The sequence below is a fragment of the Schistocerca serialis genome, chromosome 3, assembly GCF_023864345.2.
Source record: "Schistocerca serialis cubense isolate TAMUIC-IGC-003099 chromosome 3, iqSchSeri2.2, whole genome shotgun sequence".
In the NCBI taxonomy this organism is placed as follows: domain Eukaryota; kingdom Metazoa; phylum Arthropoda; class Insecta; order Orthoptera; family Acrididae; genus Schistocerca; species Schistocerca serialis.
Window position 1 is genome coordinate 617,652,049 of NC_064640.1, and position 15,779 is coordinate 617,667,827.

General features: G+C 36.8%; 1 protein-coding gene across 1 annotated transcript in view; it reads left to right on the plus strand.

Annotated features, from left to right (window-relative positions):
• Positions 1 to 15,779, plus strand: part of LOC126471053 (patched domain-containing protein 3-like) — a 630,102-nt gene that overhangs the window by 559,390 nt on the left and 54,933 nt on the right. The window lies entirely within an intron of this gene.

Genomic DNA, 15,779 nt, shown 5'->3' on the forward strand with positions numbered 1-15,779 from the left:
GAAGTGTGCTGGCCCCAGACTGATTCCATCTGGTGAATTAATGACAAAGGCCAGTGTACTGGCCAACCTAAATGTGGTTTTTAGGCAGTTTGCCACATCTGATTACATGAATACTGTGCTGATATCCATGTCCCACCATAGTTACATGATTTGCAATACTAGAAAAACATCCTCTCCTTTCTATTTGGGATAACACTAGATACAGATGGATGGGGTACTCAAATTTCATCATGGTGGGAGTGGGTGGTGACTGGAAGGGCATCTGGCCACCATAGCTTGTTGCTACTATTGGAAGATGGTAATATACTAGACATGGCCTGCACCTGAATAAGAGAGGGAAAGATAGGTTGGCTGGATTCCTTGCAGACAATGTATGGGGGCCACTGTCACTTAATGCAGTATTCCTGTGGTTACTGTTGTCAGAAAGGTAAATTTTTTAGATTAGAATCAGCATTCAGGCACCCTTTTATGCCTGAAGTTAAAATAACAGAAGAGTCACAAAAATACTTAGGAATGTGCAGAAAAGTAGGCTTAGCTTATTTCATCATTGTATTAGAGGACTGAGTAATAAGGTAGAATAGCCTCTTGTTTGTTTGGAAAAAATTAGTCATTTCTGAAAAGATGGACATCCTGTGCCTATATGCATACTATATAACTACACAGCTAGAGAAGTTAAATATAAAAGATTGCACTCTGAAATCTTACTCACCTAGAACTAATATGGGAAAGGAAGGGTTGTTACGTACCAGTATATTAAGCCAGAACATGAGTTCAGAAACATTGAGAGAAGTAGATTTTGTAGTGATCAGCACATAGAAGTGTGTACTTGTGAATTACACTGACAGAAAAGAAATCATAACACCAAAAAGTAATTAATGTAGGTAACTAAATTCTGGGTGCACATTTGTCTGGGTAACATATTTAAGTGATTAACATTGCAGGATCATAGGTTAATGTAAGTGCAATGTAAGCCATTGCAAATATGAAATGCTGGTACATTAGTAATCAGTGTAACCACCAGAATGTTGAATGAAAGCATGTGAATTTGCACGAATTGTGTTGTACAAGTGCTGGATGTTAGTTTGTGTGATGGACTTCCATGCCTGTTTCACTTGGTCGAGCAGTACAGGGATGGTTAATGCTGGTTGTGAATGATGTTGGAGTCGTCATCTGATGATGCACCATGTGTGCTCAATTGGAGAGAGATCCACTGATTGAGGAAGCCAAGGCAACTTGTCGACTCTCTATAGAGTATGTTGGGTTGCAACAACAGTATGTGTGCAAGTGTTATCCTATTGGAAAACACACTCTGGAAAGCTGTTAATGAATGGCAGCACAACAGGTCAAATTACCGGACTGACATACTAATTTGCAGTCAGGGTGCACGGGATAACCATTAGAGTGTTCCTTCTGTCATGCAAAATTGTTCCCCAGCCCATAACTCCAGTGTGTCTATGCTTCAGAAAGGTTGGTTGCAGGCCCTCAACTGACCTCCTTCTAACCAACACACAGCCATGACTGGCACTGAGGTCGAACCAGCTTTCACCATAAACAACAGACCTCCAGTCCAGCATCCAATCAGAGCTTGCTTGACACCACTGAAGTCGCAAATGGCAGTGATTTGTGGTCGGTGGAATGCACACTACAGAGCTGTCCTTGAAGCAGCCAATTTGTAACAGATTGTTATATCACTGTGGTGTTAACTGATGCTCAAACTGCTACTGCAGATGCAGTACAGTGCGTTAGAGTCATACACCAAATACGATGGTCTTCCCTCATGCTAGTGCCATGTGGCCTTCCAGAGTCAGGTGTTCTTGTCAATGTACATTCCCGTGACCACCACTGCCAGCAATTATGTACAGTGGCTACATTCCTGCCAAGACTTTCTGTAGTATCACAGAAGCAACATACAGGTCCTCACACCCCTATTACATAACCTCATTCAAACCCATTGAGGTGTTGATAATGGTGCCTTTGTTGCCTTAAAGGCAGTCTTGAGTAACATCAACTCATTGCATCCAGTCTCAAAGGTAACTAACGGTCATGACTGTTACAGCATGTATTTAAAGCAAACCTAATTTGCATCCTCATAGTGATGTTACTAGTGCCACTCTTATGCAACTCTTTATGTCACATAATTCCTTCTTAGTGTTGCAATTTTTTCCATCAGTGTAAAACTGAAAAACAGTTCACTTTGAATTACAACTGCATACAGATCTGCACTGGGAAAGTTTGAACTGTTTATGAGAAGTTTGGATTCCTTACTATGTTACCTATCAGATAAAAAGCAAGCAGTTAATAGTCTGTTATGATTTTGTTGTAGATTTTCTAAACGATTCTGACAGAAAAATGATCTGAAACCTTTCTTGGGTCCTGCAATTTAATCTCAATAATTAACTTTCCAATAAGGGAAGATAGAGACACTAAGACCTTAATAGATAATGTTTTTGTTGACGAAGTTTGAATCAAGAAATAACTACATACCCATTAACAAATGACCTCTTTGATCATGATACACAGTTAGAATAAATGAGTTAATGCCCTACAGTATAGATGCTCCTCAGTGGAAATCAGTTAGAATAATTAATGACTCCAGAGCAAATGTTCCTAGGAACAGTTTACAAGAGATTAACTGGTATAACATTTATAATGAACTGAATGCTGACATCAAATTTAAACTAGCCGCTGATAAATTCATATAATTATTTTAAAATAACTTCCCACATAAGCTAATCACAACAGACATTAAACAGCTATGTAAAAAAATATAGGTCACTAGAGAGATGAAAGTATACTGTGAAAGGAAAAGGGAATTGTATCTGTTAGCAAGAACAAGTAGGAATCCTGCAGTAGTTGCACATTAAAGAAACTACTCAAAATTACTAAGAAAGGTTATTAAAAAATCAAGGAATACGCACATAATGTCAGAAACCATTAACTCCAACAATATACTTAAGGTATATGGAATGTAGGGAACAAGACACAGGACAACCAATTAAAGAACAAGATAACATCACTAATGACTTAAATGGAAGAGCTATAAATGATGAGTCACAGGTAGCAAATGCATTTGAGAATCAAGTTTTAAATATACTAGAAATTACAAAAATGGTTCCAATGGCTCTGAGCACTATGGAACTTAACACCTGAGGTCATCAGTCCCCTAGAACTGAGAACTACTTAAACCTAATTAACCTAAGGACATCACATACAGCCATGCCCGAGGCAGGATTCGGACCTGAGATCATAGCAGTCACACGGTTCCGGACTGAAGCGCCTAGAACTGCTCGGCCACAATGACCGGCTTAGAAATTACAAGGACAGTCAGTTCAAGAGAAAAAGCACAGCATTATATTGAAAAAGCAACTCTCATAAAATTCAGTCATATGAATGTATCACCAACTTCTCCCTCTTAATGTAAGAAAGTGATGTATTTCTTCAAAAATAATTGCTCATATGGGTCTGGTGGTGTTTCCAATAGAGTACTGAAGATTGGTTCTCATATAATAAGCTCTGAGTTATCTGAAGTATGTAATGCATCAATTACTTATGGCATTTTCCATAGTGATTTAAATATGCCATTGTTGAGTCCATCTATAAGAAAGGTGATAGAAAAGACATTTCTTTCACTACTGACAACATTTTCCAAAATTGTTGAGAAAGTTATGTAGTCTAGAATACTATCCCACACAAGGAACAGCAATGGCCTCAGTAAATCACTGTTTGAATTTCAGAAGAGTTGCTCTACTGCAAACGCCATTTACACAGTCACTCACTAAATTGTACAAGCATTAAATAACAAAATAGCATCAACTGGTATTTTCTGTGAACTAGCTAAGGCATTTGACTGTTTGAACCACAATGTCCATACTGGTCTTGTGGAAATGATGGTATAGCCAATCAGTGGATAATGTCATATTTAATCAAAATAATGCATAAATTTTTACTTAGTAATCCAACCAATGTAATCAGGGGACATTCCTCTGACTGGGGAGAAATCTCATGTAGAGTTCCCAAGACTCAGTCTTAGGTCCACCATTATTCCTCATACATGCAAACAATCTTCCATGTAATTTACAACAAGCAGAATTAGTTCTTGCCTTAAATGTTCAGAAATGTAAAATTGTGCAGTTCACAAAACAAAAAAATGTAGTATCCTATGATTATTATACTATGATTATAATATAAATGAATCAGAGTTGGAGTTGGCCAACTCGTACAAATACCTGGGTGTGACACTTTATAGGTATAGGCTCAATCATGGGTAAAGCAGGCAGTAGTCTTCAGTTTATTGGTAGAATACTGGGAAAATGCAATTAGTGTACAAAGGAGATTGCTACAAATCACTCACGTGACCCATTGTGGAGTTTTGTTCAAGTGTTTAGGATGTGTATCAATAGGACTAACAGGGGATAATAGACGTATATGGGGAAGGACAGCACAAATAATCGCAGGTTTGTTTGACCTGTGGGAGAGTGTTATAGAGATGCTGAAGAAACTGAACTGGCAGACTCTTGAAGAAAGATGTAAATTATCCCAAGAAAACCTACCTACGAACTTTCAGGAACTGACTTTAAATGATGATTCTAGGAATATACTGCAATTCCTACTTATTGCTCACAATGGGATTGTGAGGAAAAGATTAGATTAATTACAGCACACACAGTGCGATTTAAGCAATCATTCTTCCTGCACTCTATATATGAATCGAAAATTAGGAAACCTTAATAGCTCATACAATGAGATGTACCCACTGCTGTGCACTTCACAATGATTTAAAAAGTATAGCTGTAGATGTAGATTAGTTCTTTTTGTAGATGACAGAAGTATTGTAATCAATCCAAGCATACATACAGCAATAAAAGAAATGGTAAACAATCTTCTTAACAGTGTCCGGTTTTCTGCAAATGGTCTCACTCCTGATTTTAAAAAGACACGCATGTTCAGTTCAGCACATCTAGTGACACTACACCAATGGTAAGCGTAACACACAATGAGGAAATAATAAATAGCTCTGAAACTTCAAAATTTTTAGGTATCCTTATTGATAAGAATTTAAACTGGAAAAAACACATTTTGGAAGTTTTAAAACAACTTTGTTCAGTCACATTTGCACCGCCAATCTCAGGCAAGTTGACATATTTTTCGTATTTTCATTCAATAATGGCATACGGACTAATGTTCTGGGGTAACTCATGTTTAAAGAAAGTCTTCATTGTTTAAAAATGTGCTGGAAAAATAATATGTGGTGCTGAGCCATGATCATCTTACCAACATCTGTTTAAGGAGTTGGGCATTCTGACTACTACTTCACAGTTTATTTACTCTCTCATAAAGTTTGTTGTAATTGTGGAAGTGTGGTTTATTCATCTCATAACGTACATTTGCACTCTATTTGGTTTGTGTGCAGGTGACATGTGAAAAATTTATAATACAGTTCCAATGATTTTTATGCTAATAAATAATAGCACTAAAATAAATAATAACATTATAATGATGTTTATTTAACAATTTGTGTACAGCTCAAATTTCCAGTTTGTCCTATATGAATTCATCCACTGAGTAACAACATTTCAGTGTCAGTGCCTCATACTGCTATCTTTTAAGAGGACCTAAATTAATCTCCATTAACTTGTTCCCTTCTGATTTATTATAAATTTTTATTCTCATGTATTGAGGTCACTGGACATGGGGTTGAGGCAACGGGTCGGGAGCATAAAATTTTCTTTGTTTCTTGTGTACACACACACACACACACACACACACACACACACACACACACACACACACACACAAAACATTCAAAATATGTGTATTGTAAATCATAAAGAACCATGTTGTCCAGTATCTAGAAAACGTAAAATATTAACTCTGCCGTAGGGATGGCTAAGTTAATATTTTAAGTTTTCTAAATAATGGACAACATGGTTCTTTATAATTTACAAGGCACATATTTTGAATGAATTTTTTTCTGTATTTTTAGTATCCACACAAGGTTTACTAAGTTACCCCAAAAAGCAATACCGTACCTAATAATGGATTCAAAGTAGCTCATATATGCTACTTTTCATGTGTCCATAATATTTGCATTGCAAGTGCAAAATTGCTCAATTTGTTTGCTAGGTTCTCAAAAATTTGTGCCTACCTGCTCAAATTTTTATCCACATTTAAACCTAAGAATTTCAGTGGGTCAGCTTCTTATGTATCTTGGTTGTTGTGAAAAATCTTAATCTGCTCACTTTTTGACTGTTTGGTTTTGAATTGCATCATGAGAGCCTTAGATATGTTTATATTCAACCCATTTAGCTGAAACCAAATTTCTAAGATACTGATCACAGATTTGGGAATTTTTTCAGAAATCTGATTTTCAACTTCAGCTTATTCATCTGTGAATAGAACTGATGGGGAACTGATATTTATGTTTTTTTCCAGTCAAAATAATAATTTGCGACATTTAAAGAGATGCTAACTCTTTGCTTTCTGTATGTTATGTAGGATTTAAGCCACTGTAGGGCACTCCCCCTATGCCATACTTTTCAAGTTTGTAAATAAGCAATGCATGGTTTACAGATTCAAACGCTTTTGCGAAGTTGCAGAAGATTCCTGCCACCTTTTTGCTCTTATCTAATGATGTACTTGTTTTGTCAATGAAACTGTTCATTGCATCTGTGGTGTTTTTCCCTTGTTGTAAACCAAATTGATTATTTAGAATAACAGAATATGTTGAAATGAAGTTTTGGATGTGGGAAACAGCATCTTTTTCAGATACTTTAAATATGATTGGGAGAGTTGAGATAGGATGATAATTTCCCATGATCTCTCTTGATCCCTTTTTGAAGAGTGGTTTGACTTCAGCATATTTCGGTACCTCTGGGAAACAGCCCTTTTCAAAACATTGATTTATTATTTGAGCTAGTGAGTTTGTAATTTTGTTATGTACTGCTTTAATAAATTTGGTGGGTATACCAGCCCATCCAGCAGATATTTTGTTTTAATGCTGGGACTGCATTTTCTACATGCATCACAGAAACTTAAAAAAAATAAATTGTAAAGTTTTCAGAGTTTCCATTTAGGCCAGAGGGATTTACTTTTCTGTGATAATCTGTCTTATTTACATCGGACTTTGCTACATTTATAAAAAAAAGTCATTAAAGCACTCTGGTATTTGAATTGGACTTATAATAGTGTTTCCTTAAATGTTAATTTTTGAAATTTCTTGGTTACAGGTTTTCACACTTAAGTCAGATGTAATGACTACCCACACAGCCTTTGTCTAATTATTATTGTTTAAAATTAATTTGTTATTTGCCAATTATTTGCTGCCTTGACAACTGTTTTAAATATAGTTTCATAGAGTGTAACATATTCAATGAAATCAACATATTTATTATACTCTAATTCTCTGTGTAGTTGCTTTTACCTTATGCTGGAAATTTTTATGTCCTGGGTAATCCACTTTAATTTATTTGTCATTTATTGCTGCAGAGTCTAGGGGGAAATATTTAATTAAAGACACTGAAAAAAGTATTTAGGAATTTCTCGCAGTTTTTATCACTTGACTTAAAATGATCAAAAGATCTTTTTTTTTTTCTCTTTTAGCTTATTACTAAATATTAGCAAGGTTTCTTTGCTAAAGTTACTGCTCATATAGGTTTTCACACTTTAAATGTTCTTGCCTGTCTGTGGCAGCTCAATGAATAATGGACAGTGATCTGAAATACCTAGATCTAGACAAAATTTACACACATCTTCATGTAGATAATTAGTTAGAACATTGTCAATACAGGCTGCTAATTGTCCATGGTCTCTGGTACAATCAGAGAAATTCATTATGAAACCATATTTCTTTACCAAGTCAGTGAATCTTGAAACATAGCTAGTATCACATGTGATTTCAATATTAAAATCAGCAGCTATTAGAATTTTTTCTTTTTTTTTCTCTCTACAAAGGTCTTCTAGCGTAAGACGAAGCTTACATATGAATAGGTCTGTTGTTGACTTCCCTGGGATTCTTTGTTTTGAGATTACTATAAAATTTACGTGTAAATCCATTATTTCTACACAACTGTCAAACACACATTCTTCATTTAAATAATTAAAAAAATTTTTGATTTCATAATTTATATCACTGTGCAGAAGTATACATGAGCCTCTGTGTGACTTGTTTCTTGGGCAAAAGCTACCTGCTAACCTGAAGTTCCCTAATTTGTTTAAAATTTTAAATGTCCTCAGTAAGCTAGTGCTCAATTAAACAAACAACTCTACCATTTGCACATTCTGACAGAATGATTTCCAACTTGTCTGTTTTGGAGCTTTCGTTGTTTGAAGCATCAATGTTTAAACTGTTTATATTCCATTGCATAACATATCTACTTTGACTATTACTTATAGGCTTTAGCACATTTCTTGCCAGATAATGATTTGATTTTGTCTTTCTTAATTCTACTTTCTTAATTCTACACAAGTTTTTTCACCCATCACTACTTATCAGTTTCTGTTATATTTTTATAACCTGGAAAGTATCAATGAACATCTTACTGAATATTTTTGAGCCCAACCTATTCATATGTAGACCATCTTGGCATGAAACTTTGCACTTAGAAATTTTTTAGGATCAATGAAATTGGTTTCTGTTTTAATGCACTCTTCTTTAATATCACCGTTTATTCTCTGCACATAGCTGTCACTCATTGATCTCCTGTATACAATGCCACTGACTATTATTCTGGAAGTCATGTAGGGGCTTCTGGCCATTTGAATAAGGTCATCTGTGTGATTTGCAGTTTCTTCTTTGCTGTTATTTGGAGGGAATTTGTTCCCAGATGGATAAAAACACCTTTTGGATTCATGTTACGCTTATCTGCTCTGCTCTCTCTTGAGTTTAAGAGGTTGTTTATATGTTTATGTAGCTGACACATCCTGATTCCTGGTCAAATGTTGATTTCAGAGCTTGGAATGACTATGTTTCTTAACAATGAGGCACCTATAATAAGGAACCCACTTTCTGTCTTACTAGGTACACATATATTTGTTTTGTTCTTCCGTATCTTCAGTTTCAGTTTCTTTTTCATTCATAATGGTGGCTGAGTTGTTCTGCAGTTTGTCAGTTGTGTCCCTCCACGTGTTTGCCAATGTACAGCCATGTAACACTAGAATTTTTTTCACAATTAACCACCACAGTTAAAAGGAACAATAATGTACATAATTACAATGCCAGAAGGAAAAGTGGCATTCATTACTCCACATTAAGGTTAAAAAGAGGGTGCACAATGCTGCAACTAAAAGTTTTGATCACTTACCCATTGATGTAAAACTTCGGACAGACAGCAAAGAAAAAATTTGAAAACAAACTTTAAAGTTTCTGCTTGACAACTTCTTCTATTCCATTATTGTAATGTGTGAAAAGCAGTGGGTGGGAATTACTAACTCACATTATTCAATAATAATAAAATACAAAAACAACTTATAAGTGTTTAACATGTAGCTGTATTTATAAATTAATTTGGGATGTGAATGTAAAATGACTCAGTTCACATTATTATGATTTATCATGCAAATTATCCATGGAACACAAAACTGACTAACAAACATTGCCAAATACAGATTAACACTCTGACCCTGTGAAGAAGAAGAAGACGAAGAAGAAGAAGAACAAGTGGTAATAGTGATAGTGGTAGTGTGGTGTATTGAACACTGTGATAGTTCATGATGTTGCACCCAACAGAATTTGAAAATATGTCACTGTGAGGTTGATTTTACTGAATAAACTGTTATGGCCTAGTGTTGCAGAGAGTTCATTTGCGATCAGTAGGGAATAAATTTTCACTTCATATTGTGCATTTTTCATCACTTTAAACTCACCACAAACTCTAAAAATGTCATTGGGCTTACACAACACATACATTAGTGGAGTGGTCCATTGACTATGGGGTATAGGCATTAACACATCTTCATGAGTTGCTCTGTCCAGTTCTGATTTGCGGATGCCCTTTAGAGCCAGGAACACTATACAAGCTTTGAAGAAGCATGGGGTAGAGTGATGTGAGGTTTGAAAGTATTCTCCTTCCATAACCCAGGTGACAAGGATTGAGCATATCTGTGAAGAGAGTCTTTAGGATGACTCAAGGTCCTTCAGATTGCATAGTGTGTACTGTTTTATGAACCATAAACCCCAATTCATGGAAAGAGTCCACTTTAGGGTCAGCTAGCACCAGGAAGTTTCCTGGCCATCTGATTTAGTTGTAAGTGAGTAGAACTGTAAGTTATCCATTGACACCTTTCCTAGGGTGTAGGTGAAATTGAGAATGGCTTGTTTGGAGGCAGGATATATGTCAGCCATGCACCTCCCAGGACCTCAGTTCATCAACACACCTGATGATGGTGACATATCTGCTAGACAAAATATTGTGCCCATTGGACACTATGAACAGACAGTACACCCATGGACTATTCAGCCAGTGTGAAACAAGACTCATCCAACCAAATGATTTTCTTCTGTTCCTCTATGTTGAGATTTAATGCTTTCAGCTCCACATCTTGCTGTTACAAGAATTTGCATCACTGATGAGTGGTTTTGGAATTTCAGATTGCTCAGGAGTTCCTTGCCTCTGGAGCTTCCTACATGTTGTTTTGTAGTGGAGAAGATTCTAGAGTTCGGCCAGTTCTGCAATGATTTTTGCAACTGTCATCCCCTTATTTTTCATCACACTCTTCTTCAATGACCATCTGCCACAATCACTCAACACATACTTTCATCCATGTTGTGACTTAGTGGATGATATTTTCCCACTTACCCTGTATGCAGTATAAATCTTCAACACAGTACCTCTTGAAATAGTAAACACTTCAGTTACCTTGTCTATGGAGGCACCCACCATATGATCACTCTCAGTTTGCCCATGTTCAGATTCACTCAGCTCCGACCTGATGTACTCACAACTGCACAGAATACTCTCCTGACCATGACTTGACACTTTCAACATATTGAGGATATTGCACAGGTGTCAGGTATGACAGCACAACCTGCAGACCTGGCTATCGTCTGCATTTATGCACCCATGTTTCCATGTTTTTGTCCAGCCACTTGCAAGTGTCCCCTTTTGCCACACCTGTGGCATGTTGCTCGCTGATGGGACCATGCACTACACGCATTGTGGAGGAGGCATTGTTAACAGCTAGGCAATGGCATTGCTGCTGATGTGGTCTGTCACTACTGATGTGGTTGGTGATGGGCCATTGAGTATGTGAAGGTGCCACCAGAGATGGTGTTATGTACCTAATGATCTGTGCTGGAGAATGATGACATAGGCTGCAGCCCAGTCTGCATAAGATTGATTGGGACCTTTTTCTTGCTGCTGGCTTTCTAATTTGGCTGCAATTACAAGTTTCTTCATCAAAAATGTTCATCTGATAAAGACAATATTCTAAGCAACTCATGTCCCGCAGGATTCTTTAGTAACTCTAGTTTCTGTTTTGGGTGATACAGTTTGGGATTTCCTGGAAAGATCATGGCCTGTTGTCTTTCCATGTCAGAAATTAGGCAATTTTAGAATGCAACTGGAATTGTTAGCAGTTAGCATCCCACTCTTCACTTTGTTCATTAAAAGGTGTAAAAGCCATAAACACAGGTGGCACAGAGGATATACCTGCTGCATTTGCTAACGCTTGCTCTGTATGTAACATTGCTGTTGTTAACTCTTGATAACTCCACGTGGTTTACATTAGTTAGTTGCTGTAGTTGCTCTATTGCTGAAGACACTTAGTCTTGCCTAATCACAAAATGTTCAAAGTCTAATTTGCATGCATCACAGATCCTGAGTTGTAACCAATTTTGTGAAGGTGATATACACTCAGAACTAATGGATACTCATCCCCATTTATTCAACAAATTGAGATATGTTACAGCATGCTCCATGGAGCAGTGAAAACTATTTTAAAGTAAGCCATGAACCCAAGTCCACTTCACCCACTGTCAGTGTCCAGCAAGTAACTAACAGAGTCTGAAGGGTAAATGCTCATAAATCCACTCCACGGTGAGAACCAAGCCAAAGGACTAATCAGCACACAGTTCTACTGTATCAAAATTGTGACAGAATTACAACTGTCCCTGGACCAATTTATATGCAGGATTCTGGTAGGAATGACCTCGCCAAAGGGCAGTCTTGGTGACAAGTGCCAACTGGATAGTGGCACCATGACAGTAGACAGTAGTATTGCACCAGCTACTCCATTTCCATAGTGATATTGGTTGGTGTCACTACACTGTGCAGACAAAACATACTTAATCTGGCAACATTACAAATGAAAGGTCAAAAGCTATGGGATTTCTGACATTCCCAATGGTAGTGTTATAGCCACTTTGCTGTTTCTTATCTATATAAACGATTTGGGAGACAATCTGAGAAGCCATCTTAGGTTGTTTGCAGATGATGCTGTTGTTTGTTGACTAGTAAAGTCATCAGAAGACCAAAACAAATTGCAAAATGATTTAGAAAAGATATCTGACAAAGGAAAATCCAGGATGGAATGTAACAATATTACAAAAAGGGAAGTTGCTACTCACCATATAGCGGAGATGCTGAGTCGCAGATAGGCACAACAAAAAGACTCTCACAAATAAAGCTTTTGGCCATTAAGGCCTTCATCAACAATAGAGGACAGACACACACACACACACACACACACGCACACACGCACACACACCCTGCAGTGTAGTTTCATTTGCCTGAGATTGCAGTTTTGTGTGTGTGTGTGTGTGTGTGTGTGTGTGTGTGTGTGTGTGTGTGTGTGTGTGTGTGTATGTGTGCGCGTGCACGCGTCTGTCATCTACTGTTGAGGAAGGTCTTAACAACCAAAAGCTTAAATTGTGAGAGTCTTTTTGTTGTGCCTATCTGCGACTCAACTCAGCATCTTGACTATATGGTGAGTAGCAACTTTCCTTTTCATAATACTGTTGCAAAAGGTATCTGTATGGTGCAAAACTTGGCAATTGACCCTAAATAACGAAAAGTGTGAGGTCATCCATTTGCATGATAAATCAGTCAAATATGAAGGCCATAAATTCAACTAATATCTAGAAATTAAAATTACGAACAACTTAAATTGGAAGAAACACATAGCAAATGTTGTCGGGAAGGCTAACCAAAGACTGTGTTTTATTGGTAGGACACTTAGAGAATGTAACAGATCTACTAAGGAGACTGCCTACACTACACTTGTCCATCCTCTTTCAGAATATTGCTGTATGGTGTGGGATCCGTACCAGATAGGATTGACAGAGTACATCAAAAAGGTTCAAAATAGAGCAACACGTTCTGTATCAGCATGAAATAGGGGAGAGTGTATCACTGAAATGATACAGGATTTGGGATGAACATAATTAAAACAAAGGTGTTTTTCTTCATGGAGGAATCTTCTCACAAAATTCCAATTACCATCTTTCTCTTGCACATGCGAAAATATTTTGTTAATGCATGTTGTTCTCAATGGAGACACATCTACAGACGTTAAAGTAACCTCTGGCGTGCCACAAGGGAGTGTTATGGGGCCATTACTTTTCACAATATATATAAATGGCCTAGTAGATAGTGTTGGAAGTTCCATGTGGCTTTTCGTGGATGATGCTGTGGTATACAGAGAAGTTGCAGCATTAGAAAATTGCAGCGAAATGCAGGAAGATCTGCAGTGGATAGGCACTTGGTGCAGCGAGTGACAACTGACCCTTAACATAGACTAATGTAATGTATTGTGAATACATAGAAAGAAGGATCCTTTATTGTATGATTATATGATAGCGGAACAAACACTGGTAGCAGTTACTTCTGTAAAATATCTGGGAGTATGCATGCAGAACGATTTGAAGAGGAATGATCATATTAAATTAACTGTTGGTAAGGCGGGTACCAGGTTGATATTCATTGGGGGAGTCCTTAGAAAATGTAGTCCATCAACAAAGGAGGTGGCTTACAAAACATTCGTTCGACCTATACTTGAGTATTGCTCATCAGTGTGGGATCCGCACCAGGTCGGGTTGACAGAGGAGATAGAGACGATCCAAAGAAGAGTGGCACATTTCGTCACAGGGTTATTTGGTAAGCGTGATAGCATTATGGAGATGTTTAGCAAAAATCAAGTGGCAGACTCTGTAAGAGAGGCGCTCTGCATCACGGTGTAGCTTGTTGTCCAGGTTTCGAGAGGATAAATTTCTGGATGAGGTATCAAATATATTGCTTCCCCCTACTTATACCTCCCCAGGAGATCACGAATCTAAAATTAGAGAGATTCGAGCGCGCACGGAGGCTTTCCGGCAGTCGTTCTTCCCGCGAACCATACGCGACTGGAAGAGGAAAGGTAGGTAATGACAGTGGCACGTAAAGTGCCCTCCGCCACACACCATTGGGTGGCTTTCAGATTATAAATATAGATGTAGATGTAGATGTAGATAGGGAGAAACAATCACCATGATAAAATGAGGGAAATCAGAGTTTGTACGGAAAGATATGGGTGTTCGTTCTTTCTGCAATCTATATGAGACTGGAGTAATAGAGAACTGCAAAGGTGGTTTGATGAAAGCTCTGCCAGACACTTAAATGTGATCTGCAGAATATCCATGTAGATGTAGATGTAGAGAAGCTGACATCCAGGTCCACAATTATTTTGTAGTCAGATAATGACTGATAGTATAATTCATAAGACGTACCTTTTGATACATTTCACATCTCTTTAAAGAGATCTTCCTTGAAACATTTTGTAGCATTTACTATGACACCATAAAATATATTTACTGAAAAGGATAGCATAATTCTCACAGTTAAAATGCTTTTAACAGTTAGAGGAAATACTAGAATCCTGTATTTTATTTCCCTGTGAATTAAGCACACTCTCACTGTATGTGCAAATAACCCTCTCAATATCAGAGCCCTTTAGAAAAGCCAACAAATATGTTACTTGTTTGAGATGGCTAAATGCAGTTATACACAACCAGACCTAAAATATTTGGAATTACTGACAAAAATTAAATTAGGCATACATTTTACAATATTTTCTCCCAGTTACTTTAGAGAAGTTTAACTTAAACATATTTCAGCCAACCAGCATGTTATAATTAATGTTTAGTTATGTCTATAACTTAAATGTTAGCAAATTCTCCAGAACACTTTACAGAATGTTTCTGTGATGATGAAACAACAGTTCATATATGAAAGAGAAATACAAGTGTATCAATTTTGTATATGGAACTCTGATCTAGAATTGCCTAAGTGTAAAGTTTCATTTGTACTGTTTCAGAGTAGACTTATTTTTGTAATACTCTTCATACATAAATATGAAAAAACTAACTTATGATGATTACTGATGTAAATTCTCACATTTCCTTATGCCACATTGATGCATTTGTAAAGAAAACAGTAAATAAATAAATAAATAAAAATAAATTACAAAATTTATTGTTGCAGTGTCAACAATGAGGCTGCAGTTTGCTAAAAAATGTATATTTTATACAAAAAGTTATTTAATTTCAGGATACTGCTATATTTAGAGAAATAATTATAATTAAATTTTCAAGATAAAGAATTGTGATGTATCGTTCATGGAAATGATAAACATGTCACTGAAACTATTACCCTTTTGGCTCAGTACCACACCTACACTTCTTATTGACAGTAGGATCATATGAGGTATCAAGCAAAATTTGTGAAGTGTGTTGGTACCCTTGCTGTTCATGGCATATAGTAATGAATCAGCAAACAATTAAATAGTAACTACAGACTTTTTGCAGATAA